Source organism: Etheostoma cragini, chromosome 18 (assembly GCF_013103735.1).
Source record: "Etheostoma cragini isolate CJK2018 chromosome 18, CSU_Ecrag_1.0, whole genome shotgun sequence".
NCBI classification, from domain to species: domain Eukaryota; kingdom Metazoa; phylum Chordata; class Actinopteri; order Perciformes; family Percidae; genus Etheostoma; species Etheostoma cragini.
Window position 1 is genome coordinate 14,822,183 of NC_048424.1, and position 9,317 is coordinate 14,831,499.

The 9,317-nt window shown below is 40.5% G+C and overlaps 1 long non-coding RNA gene across 1 annotated transcript in view; it reads left to right on the forward strand.

The window, feature by feature from the left end:
* Nucleotides 1-1,793: 1,793 nt before the first annotated feature.
* The window catches only part of LOC117961983, a 16,714-nt gene continuing 9,190 nt past the window's right edge, over nt 1,794-9,317 (forward strand). The window contains exon 1 of the long non-coding RNA XR_004660528.1: nt 1,794-1,804. This is a non-coding gene — a long non-coding RNA (uncharacterized LOC117961983). The remainder of the gene's footprint in view (nt 1,805-9,317) is intronic.

Genomic DNA, 9,317 nt, shown 5'->3' on the forward strand with positions numbered 1-9,317 from the left:
CCAATTTCAAATAGTGTCCCCAAAAGGAAACTTTATCAAAATCTGTTTTACCTAAAAAAAGAACCATTTCTCTGTTTGTTCATATCCCTTCAGTGTTGCTGCAACAAGGGACTGTCAAGAAAACAAACTGACCAACACATATTTAATAATAAGATCCATGAATGGCGCTTGTGTATCGATACAGTATTGGCTCTGAAAATATTGCGATACTCTGGTGTATTGATTTTTTTTTGCCCTAATACATTGCATAATATGGCAATATGTTTAAAATCGCAATAATATCGTATCGTGGCAAGTATTTTGATGATGTCGTATTGGGAGGCATCTGGTGATTCCCAACCCTAATTTTAACCAAGGACTTTCTGAACCTGCTTCTAACCCATATCTATGGGTGATAACCACTGAAGGCGACCATTGAAGGATACCATCGGTTGCAGCATCAGGCTTTGGGAAATGGCCATAGTAAAAAAAATTCTACAGATGTATCATGATCATGGAATCAGTGTTGCAGGTAACATTGCTAAATTCTAGATTTACTACGATTCCCAGTGGGGCTACCGTAGCATTATTTAAAACCATGTAGAGTTTTACAGTAGCTAGGATTTTCCCCACTCATCAGAGTTGGGGGTAGGGGGCGGAGAGATTCCAGTAGCTAGGTATTTTTTCCCTTGACAGCGGATAGACCTGAAAGGTGGGAAAAAGAGTTGGGGGATGACATGCAGCACAGGGCCGCACGTCGGGTTCGCACCGCTGCCGCTGCAGGACTCAGCCCACATGGGGCGCACGCTCTTACAGGGTGAGCTGGACGCTGCCCCCAAAATTAGCTTCTTGGCAGCGTGCTAGCCTCTTTCTGGACAAAAGAGCTACATTAAAAATGTAAAGCTGACATGTGAAAGCTTAAAAAAGTCAAATCTATCTTGTAAAATAATATGTTTTAGAAATCTAATCAAATTCATCTAACCCTTACCTAAAATACATACTGGAAAGCAATAGGCACCAACAACAACACACACTCACAGCACATAAACATTTTGTTTCCCAGCGTAACAAAAGTTGCCTGTTTTGTTGTAGCTTCCAGGGACATCAGAGGAGTCGGAGCCCGCTGGCTCTTCTCCAGACGGTAATACGGAGCTGCTCCTTTGACCTCCTGTGTAACATTCCTAAAGGACATCCTGAAGACAAACAATGGCAGAGAACAAAGCTAGTCAGCGGTTCCCAAGCTCCCCTCCATCCCGTCGCTCACCACTGACAATAACACCAGGATGGACATGACACTATGCTAACTCTCAGAGTGACGCCCTCGCACACGTTTTTGCTTCAAACACGTTGGCACAGACACATCAGTCACATCTGTTTCAGTCCAACTGCAAAGAAACCTGGTGACAGTGTTTAGTCAGGTCGTGCTGACACTTACCAGTTAGAATTTATCTCTGCATGCTGTAGACAAGATCAAACGCAGATTAATAATACTCAGTTTAGGTTCAGTAACTCTGCTTTACTATATCTCGTTTCTAGATAAATCTACAATTAACTAACAGCTGTTTCTCTTATAACTACTTTCCTACTTCCCTCTTTCTCAAGTCAAAGCCGAGGTGCGCTTGGCATGAATCCTAACCCCAATATAGGAACCAATCAATCATCCTGATTTACACTCCCCCGGTCCTGCAAACTGGTAGCTTAATTTACCTTAACTGAACGTCCTCTGAGTCGTTTTTTTTTCTTCATATTCATTCTTCAGAAAAATGTATGACAAATAATTGATTTGGAAAAACATCTTATTTAAAAAATAAAATAAATACGGACGGTCAACCATATTATGGGTGTTGGCGTTGCATAGTTTGTCCACCAGATGCCACTCTACAGCGTCCCTTCTTGGCAACACTGTTTTTTTTTTGTTATTGGTTTTTATTTAGCTTACACATATCTTAAGTTTGTACTTTTATGCATTTTTTAAATTTATCAGAACTTTAATATGTTTTGATGTTCTGCTGTTTAAAATGACATAAAATAATTATATTATTTTAGTGAGAACTCATAAATAGCTACAAATCACTATTGTTAGGAAAATCTGTTTTTTTAAGTGTTTCTGGATTATATATTTTTATATATATATACAGTATATATCGGCCGATATATCGGAATAGTGGAATTTTAAGTAACCAAATAAAAATCCTTTATCGGTCGAGTACTACATTATATCAGGTCTCGCAATGTAACGCATTGCTTCACGGCACTGCACACGTACTGTACACCCATTCAGGAACCGGCTGACAAGGTACCCATGGAGTTTTTCACACCATTGTCATGGCTGAGCCGGCAAAAAAGAAGCAGAAAGCTAGGACAGCATTGTTGGAGGAATAAAGAAAGAGGCATTGGCAGACTGGCCGAGCGAGGAGTCAGACACAAGTAAACATAGGAGCTGAAAAATAGCTATTCCGAAGTTGTAGGGGGGGCTCTATAGAGAAAGCTGCCAGCGAGAATACAGCAAAGACATGGCCAAAACTGCATAGCGCCCCTTTAATAAGAGAATTTTTTTCAAAGCTCTTGTTTTCCTATTTAAAGAATGCATAGTTTTTTCAAAGGATACACATAAAGACAGTTACTTTAAACATTTACCAATACTTGGTCTGTGAACAGTGTTCCATGATAATGCTATCATCTGTTTCCCTTGTAGGAAACTGCTCCTTCTTATTGAACTTGTGTTCTTTGGGATTAATAGAAAGAAGAAATTGGGTTTGATTGTAAGTCACACAAAAAAAAAACTCTTCAATCAACTCTTCTATCAATAATTTAACACTCTTCCCAAAACTTTTTTATATTGTTACAATCTCACACACAATGTAAAAATGTACCTTTGCATTGTCCACATTTAAACATAGATCAAGGAGTTTGCTATTACATTTCTGGAATAATACTGTTTACTGTGTATGTGTCAACCAGTTATGTTTGCAGAAGCCTAATGCAGGTATTTGGGCCTTCTTACAAGCATTAGCCACTCTTCAAATGAAATATTTTCCAGAAAATCCTCTCTCCATACTTGAAGTTTGGCTTCAGAGGACTCAATGGACCTAAAAACTTAGGTCACTTAGATTCCATTGCACTCTATTATAGACAGTATTTCAGCTGAGATCAGTTGCATTGTTTTTTTAACCAGGGCAGTAGTTTTTAGATTGCATTGTGTGCTTGCTTGGTTGATGTGGCTCGGAAAAGCGAAGTTTGGGGTCCCTTACTGGAGCTGCTGCCCCCGCGACCCGATACCGGATAAGTGGTTGAAGATGGATGGATGGATGGATGGCTTACATAATTGCAAAAGGGTTCTCCGACGTTTTCTCAGTTTTTTAAAATGATATCAGATTAGCGAACAGAGCCTTTGGAACACATGCGAGGAATGGTTGCTCATATTGGGCAATGTAGAAATTGCATTATAGATCGGCCCCCCACTCAGATCAGCTGGTATTCTGTCTATAATGGAGTGGGAGGGAAGTGACCCCAAACCTTTGACCGGTAGTGTACGTGTGTAGCTAATTTTTGTCAAAATGCTGAAATTCGGTTGTGATAGTAAAACAACAACAGTACCAAGATTATGATGAGGTTTTGCACAGGCCATGTTTGGTATCTGTGTTGCAGTTGTCTTAGTTATGATAACTAATACAAATTATGGGCAAAGTAGTAATAATTATTATGTCATTTAATTGATATAACTTTATTTTTGCATTGTATTTTCTTGATCGTGACATTTATCTCAGGACAACTGATATGCAATCGTGGTCATCAGTTCATTCTCTTTGTCGGTCTCTTTGATTTTTGCTCTGTTTCCTTCATCTTTTATCCTAAAGGCTGAGAAGAATGAGTGCCTGATGATGAATCAACTTGGACAGACAATTCAAAACAGTTGTTGTGATGGAATTGTTTAATCTTTATATTTTGAGATATAAAAATTTAGAACTACAACCTCGATCCGAAAGTACCTCCCCATGGATGTACAATACACACTGTTTTGCGGTCACTATTCCCTTCATGCTGCAGATAATCACACAGAACTCACAAACCCCTACACATACACACACTTTCTGGGATTGTGTCTATTGGTGTAAGTATCAGGACACCAAACTAAAAGTCTAGCGGACTAGCGTTTGCATGCATTTGCGTGCATACATGTGTGACCACAAGGCTCCTCCTGTAAGATCTAGAAACATTTTCTAAACTTGATTAGGGATGTCTGCACACCACAGTTCACTGCGAGCTCACAGCTCAGCCATCTGCTTCCGTTTGTCATACACACAACTCAGATTTTTATCTCCACTTCAAACAGTCCAACTCTCAACTTTGTCATCATTGCAGAGGAAGAATAGCCTTTGATTAATATGTAATCATACCTAAAAGGATTGTTCTTCAAGCTAGCGGCACGGCCTTAAGGATGGCAATGTCTTTCTGTCTGTCGGTTTGTCCACCACTTTGCTCCAGACTGCAATATCTCAACAACTACTGGTTTGATTACAATGGAATTTTTTTTATGTTCCTCCACAGGATGTATCCTACTGACATTTTAGAGGAAAGAGGTCAACATCTTTTTCACTCGCTCATTCACCCCAGCAGAAAGTATCCCATTATGCATTAGTATTCATGGAGGCTATTGAAATGTAGCTCAGCATGATTTTTTTCAGGAAGACCTAACACTTGATCACTGCTCTCTTCCCAATTGAATCAGCTATTGGAGGCGTTCACCTTCCTGTTAAACCAATCCGAATGGGCCACGACTTCCAAGGTCCAATCACAGAATTGCAACCCTGCTTTAAATCTGTTTCTCTCCCTGTGCTATCAGTTGTTGTTTCAGGCTAAGTGGGCAATCTCCACCTCCCCTTCCACCTCCTTTTCTTGTCTTTCTTTGGCTGAACGCTCCAGATTCTCCTTCGGTCTGGTCTTTGTTTGCATTCTCGGCCGCCATTGGTGTCTAGATTTCATTGGGGGGTTATGATTTAGTTCTCTACCCCTATATATATATATATTGGCACTATCTGCAAAAAAGTCTCGCCTGATTGAATTGACTTGGATTGCAGGTCTTCCTTTTTCTTGTCACTCAGTGTACTGCAATGTATTTGTTTTGATAGTTCTGATGTTAAGATGCTGTAATGAATTTGGACATAGAGTCTTTATTGCTCCCCTCCTCTTCTCTACATCTCGTCATAGTCATCCGATTCATCTACCAACCACTGCAGTTTTGCCTCGGACCAGCTCAAAGTTATGCTGTTATAGTTTTAGACTGCGGGAGGACTTATTTTGACACACTGAGCTCCTATCTCTTTCCATCTGTGTGCCTTCATGTTTGAGAAATGCTTGTTACTTACTTATCTCCTGGGAGCTTATTCCCGGAAGGCTTTATGTTTTCTCGCCTCCCAGTGTTCCTTGAATAAGGGTTGCAGCTGCTACGGTCTTGCTCGACGCCCTGCTGTGCTCTACTACGCTCTGCAACGCTACACCCTGCTATGCCCCGCAATGTAAAGCTACGCTCTGCAACACCCCGCTACGCCCTGCTATGCCCCGCAACGTCATACGTGATACTATAAATACAATTTAAATTTAAGGATTTATTACATTGATTAAAGGCCAGACTGCTGTAATATTAGGAGACCGTTATTTTTAAAGTTTAGTTGCATATTATCTTAACAGGGTGTGGAAAATACCCAAATTACCAAGAAGAGTCTAACTCTATGGATTCAAATGTTACATATTTATAGTTAGGGCTGGGTATCATTCGAATAATAGCCACACCGTTCTGATACCACTGTAGTGACGTGCTTTTTTACACATCAATTTTGTAAAAAACATTTTCCCAAAATTAATTTACACATCAACGCAGAAATATAAATTTGTATATATTATTATATATATTTATTTTTCATCTCCTACTATGTCTGTGTGTAACGTGTTTTCTCTACAACATGTGATGTAGGACAGTCAATGAGCTGCTTTATTAGATCTTAGTAGAAAAATGCTGCATGCTTCTTGGCTCACTGAGGCTGATGAGACTCATACCTTAGGTATTGAATGATGAGGTATTTTTTGACAATAAGGAGGCAATTTGGTCGGTGCCTTAAAAATTGTCAAATTCAGCAACCAGCCCTGTGGACACTAATGTTACTATCCATAGACCAAGCTGTCAAAGTCCAAAAAAAGGGCCAAGAAAAGATCAAGTAAGACATCCACATCTGTCTTCCTTATACAACCTCCTGTTACCATGTAAACCATGTTCCATAACAACTGAGCAAACTTTATCCACTGATGAAGGCCATGAGGTGTGGCTGTAAGCTTCAGGATATGCAAGTAGACCTTATGACACGTGCTGTTTCTAAGGTCAAGGGCAAACCTTCAAGCTCAGTTGGACTTGTTTCCTGATTTATAGAATTTACTTTATGAATACACATGTTGCTGCCGTGGGAAATGATTTAGACTTAGATCATACTGTCATAAAATGCCAAGATCTGGAAATCACAAAAAAAAGGTCTGACAGCTTGAGATACACAAGCAGGTTTGGACATAAACTTCCAGGTTGCACAAACAAATTTGGAGGAGAAAATAAAGGTGCAAAACATCCATCACAGTTCACAGATCCACTTCCTGCTTCTACTTTGACATACTGTACTTATTATAGGTGTTCACAAACAGGTTTTCTCTGCCATGAGGGATTATTGCCACATTTCAGGTGCGCTCAAATGCAGTTTAAAGGGCCCATGGCATTAAAAAATGTCCCTTTATGAGGTTTTTTAACATTAATATCTGGTCTCCCAGGGTCTAAAAATGGCAATAGGTGTAAACCGAGCCCTGGGTATCTTGCTCTGCCTTTGAGAAAATGAAAGCTCAGACGGGCCGATCTGGAATCTTGGCCCTTAGGAGGTCATAAGGCCCTCCCCTTACCTCCCCTTTCTCTGCGCACCCAGAGAATTTGACCCACTCATAAGAGAGAGACATCATGGCTTTCAAACGAGCAAAGTGGCAGTTGGTCAAGGCCGCACCCCCAGCCTCCACCTTGCCCCCCCTTCTCCTCCTCAATTGCTACAGATTCAGAAATTGCACATACTAAGGAAAGCTAATTGTGGGACTGGCTCTAGTGGCTGTAATTCTGCACCAAGGCTGAATTTTGAGAAAGAGACTTCAGATACAGTATTAGGGGACCACTAAGGTCTATATAAAAGAGACTTTGGATACAGTATTAGGGGATCACTAAGGTCTACATACAGTGAAAAAATAACAAAGGGTACCATGTCATTAAACCTTTAAATAATCTGGATAAAGGGTTAATGACCATGTTTCTAGACCTGTCAGACTTTATGCTCCCAGATTGTAGCACAATCTTACTCAATCTCAATCACAATCACTTACTTATACTATACTATATATATAAAACTGAATCATCCATTTTTAGTTTCCTCTAAAATAGCCTTGTAAAATATGGAGTTGGAAAAAGGGAACACCAAGCTACTACAAACATGTACTTTGGTATAGTACTTGAGCTACGTACTGATGTTAAAACCATTCACACAGTACAGAAAAACAGTTTCATATTTTGCAGTTTGGCATCTGTTTGCAGCGCTCTTACTCACAGAGCAGATCTGGATTTAATGGACTCTCCCTTTCTATTTATTTGACTTGACACATCTGCTCAAACAGCCATGTTCAACAAAGATCAGAGATTGTTTGTTGAAGGAAAGAGCCATCTGCCCCCGCCTGAGATCTTTGTTATCTCCTTCCCAGCAGCTTTCAGAGGGGGCCTCTGACACGACAACAGTAACAGTAAGGTGAATCCTTTTGCGTTGACTTGGATAACAGTGCAGTCACCAATGAACTCTGACTCCATGCTGCTGCCTCCCACTAAAACAGCAGGTACTGAGATGAAGAGAAGAAGAACAACAGCCAAAGTAGAAACTGAAGTAGATGCGCCCCCCACCCCTCCCCCTTTACCGTTAGCTGCTGCAGCTGCCCAAGGAAGAAAGCAGGGAAAACGGTGTCCAGTACGAGGGCTGAAAGCTGAAGGCTTCAACAGGCCGACTATCCCCTTGATTCTTTTTTTTAAATCTTATTTTTTGGGGCATTTCTAGGCCTTTATTGACAGGACAGCTGAAGAAATTAAAGGGGAGAGAGAGGGGGAATGACACGCAGCAAAGGGCCGCAGGTCTGAGCCGAGTCCGCTGCCCCGAGGAGCAAACCCCTACACATGGGCACCCGCTCTATCAACTGAGCCATCCAGGCACCCTATCCTCTTGATTCAACTATCCATTGTCCAATCTGTGGAAAACAAACTGGACAACCTGCAAAAGAAGGAGAGACTGCTGCATTGTTATTGTTACATAATCCTGACCCTGCAGTGCTATCCAATTTAAGACCAGTCTCTCATCTGCCTTTTATTTCAAAGGTTTTATAAAAAATTGTTTTAATACAGTCACAAGTCTTCTTACAACTGAACTCTTTTCTGTTGAAAAATTTCAATCTGGTTTTAGATCACGTCACAGTACTGACTCTGCACTGTTGAGGGTACATAGTGATATTGCCTTGTCCGTAGATGTCGGGAATCCTACTGTTTTAGTCCTTTTTGGACCTCACAGCGGCGTTTGACACTGTGGACCATGCAGTCCTCCTCTCTCGCCTTGAGAATTTTGTAAGCATCAGAGGCTCGGCACTCAAATGGTTCCTAACTCTCAAATAGGAGCTTTTCTGTCATGATTGGAGATCTCTCCTCGTTAGTTTCTCCTCTCTCTCTTGTGGGGTACCACAGGGATCCGTTCTAGGCCCTATTCTGTTTTCTTAAATGTGCTGCCTTTAGGGTTGATTATAGGAAAGCACAACCTATCTTTTCATTGCTATGCAGATGATTTGCAAATCTATTTGCCTATGAAAACAAATGACAGTGTTGCACTAAACTTCCTGCTTAGTTGTATCATTGATACTAATTTGTGGCTTTCAGACAACTTTCTTAACTTGAATGAAGGTAAAACCGAATGTATTATTTTCAGTACTCCAAGCATGCAGAATGGTCCAGCTTTGAGTTTGGGAACTCTGGCATCATACACTGGATCAACTGTCAAAAACTTGGGGGTTACTTTTGATTGCAGCACGAAATTTGATTAGCAGGTCAGTAATGTTGTTAAAATTAGCTTTTTCCAGCTTTGTCTGTTGGCTAAAGTTAAGCCTTTCTTAGCAGGCACAAACTTGAAAAGGCCATTAATGCTTTTATTAGTCCAAGGTTGGATATGTCTGTGCGTTTGTCTAATTTCTTATTTCTAAAAAAGCCCAAAAAGTGCAAAATACATAACTTCTGAAATACA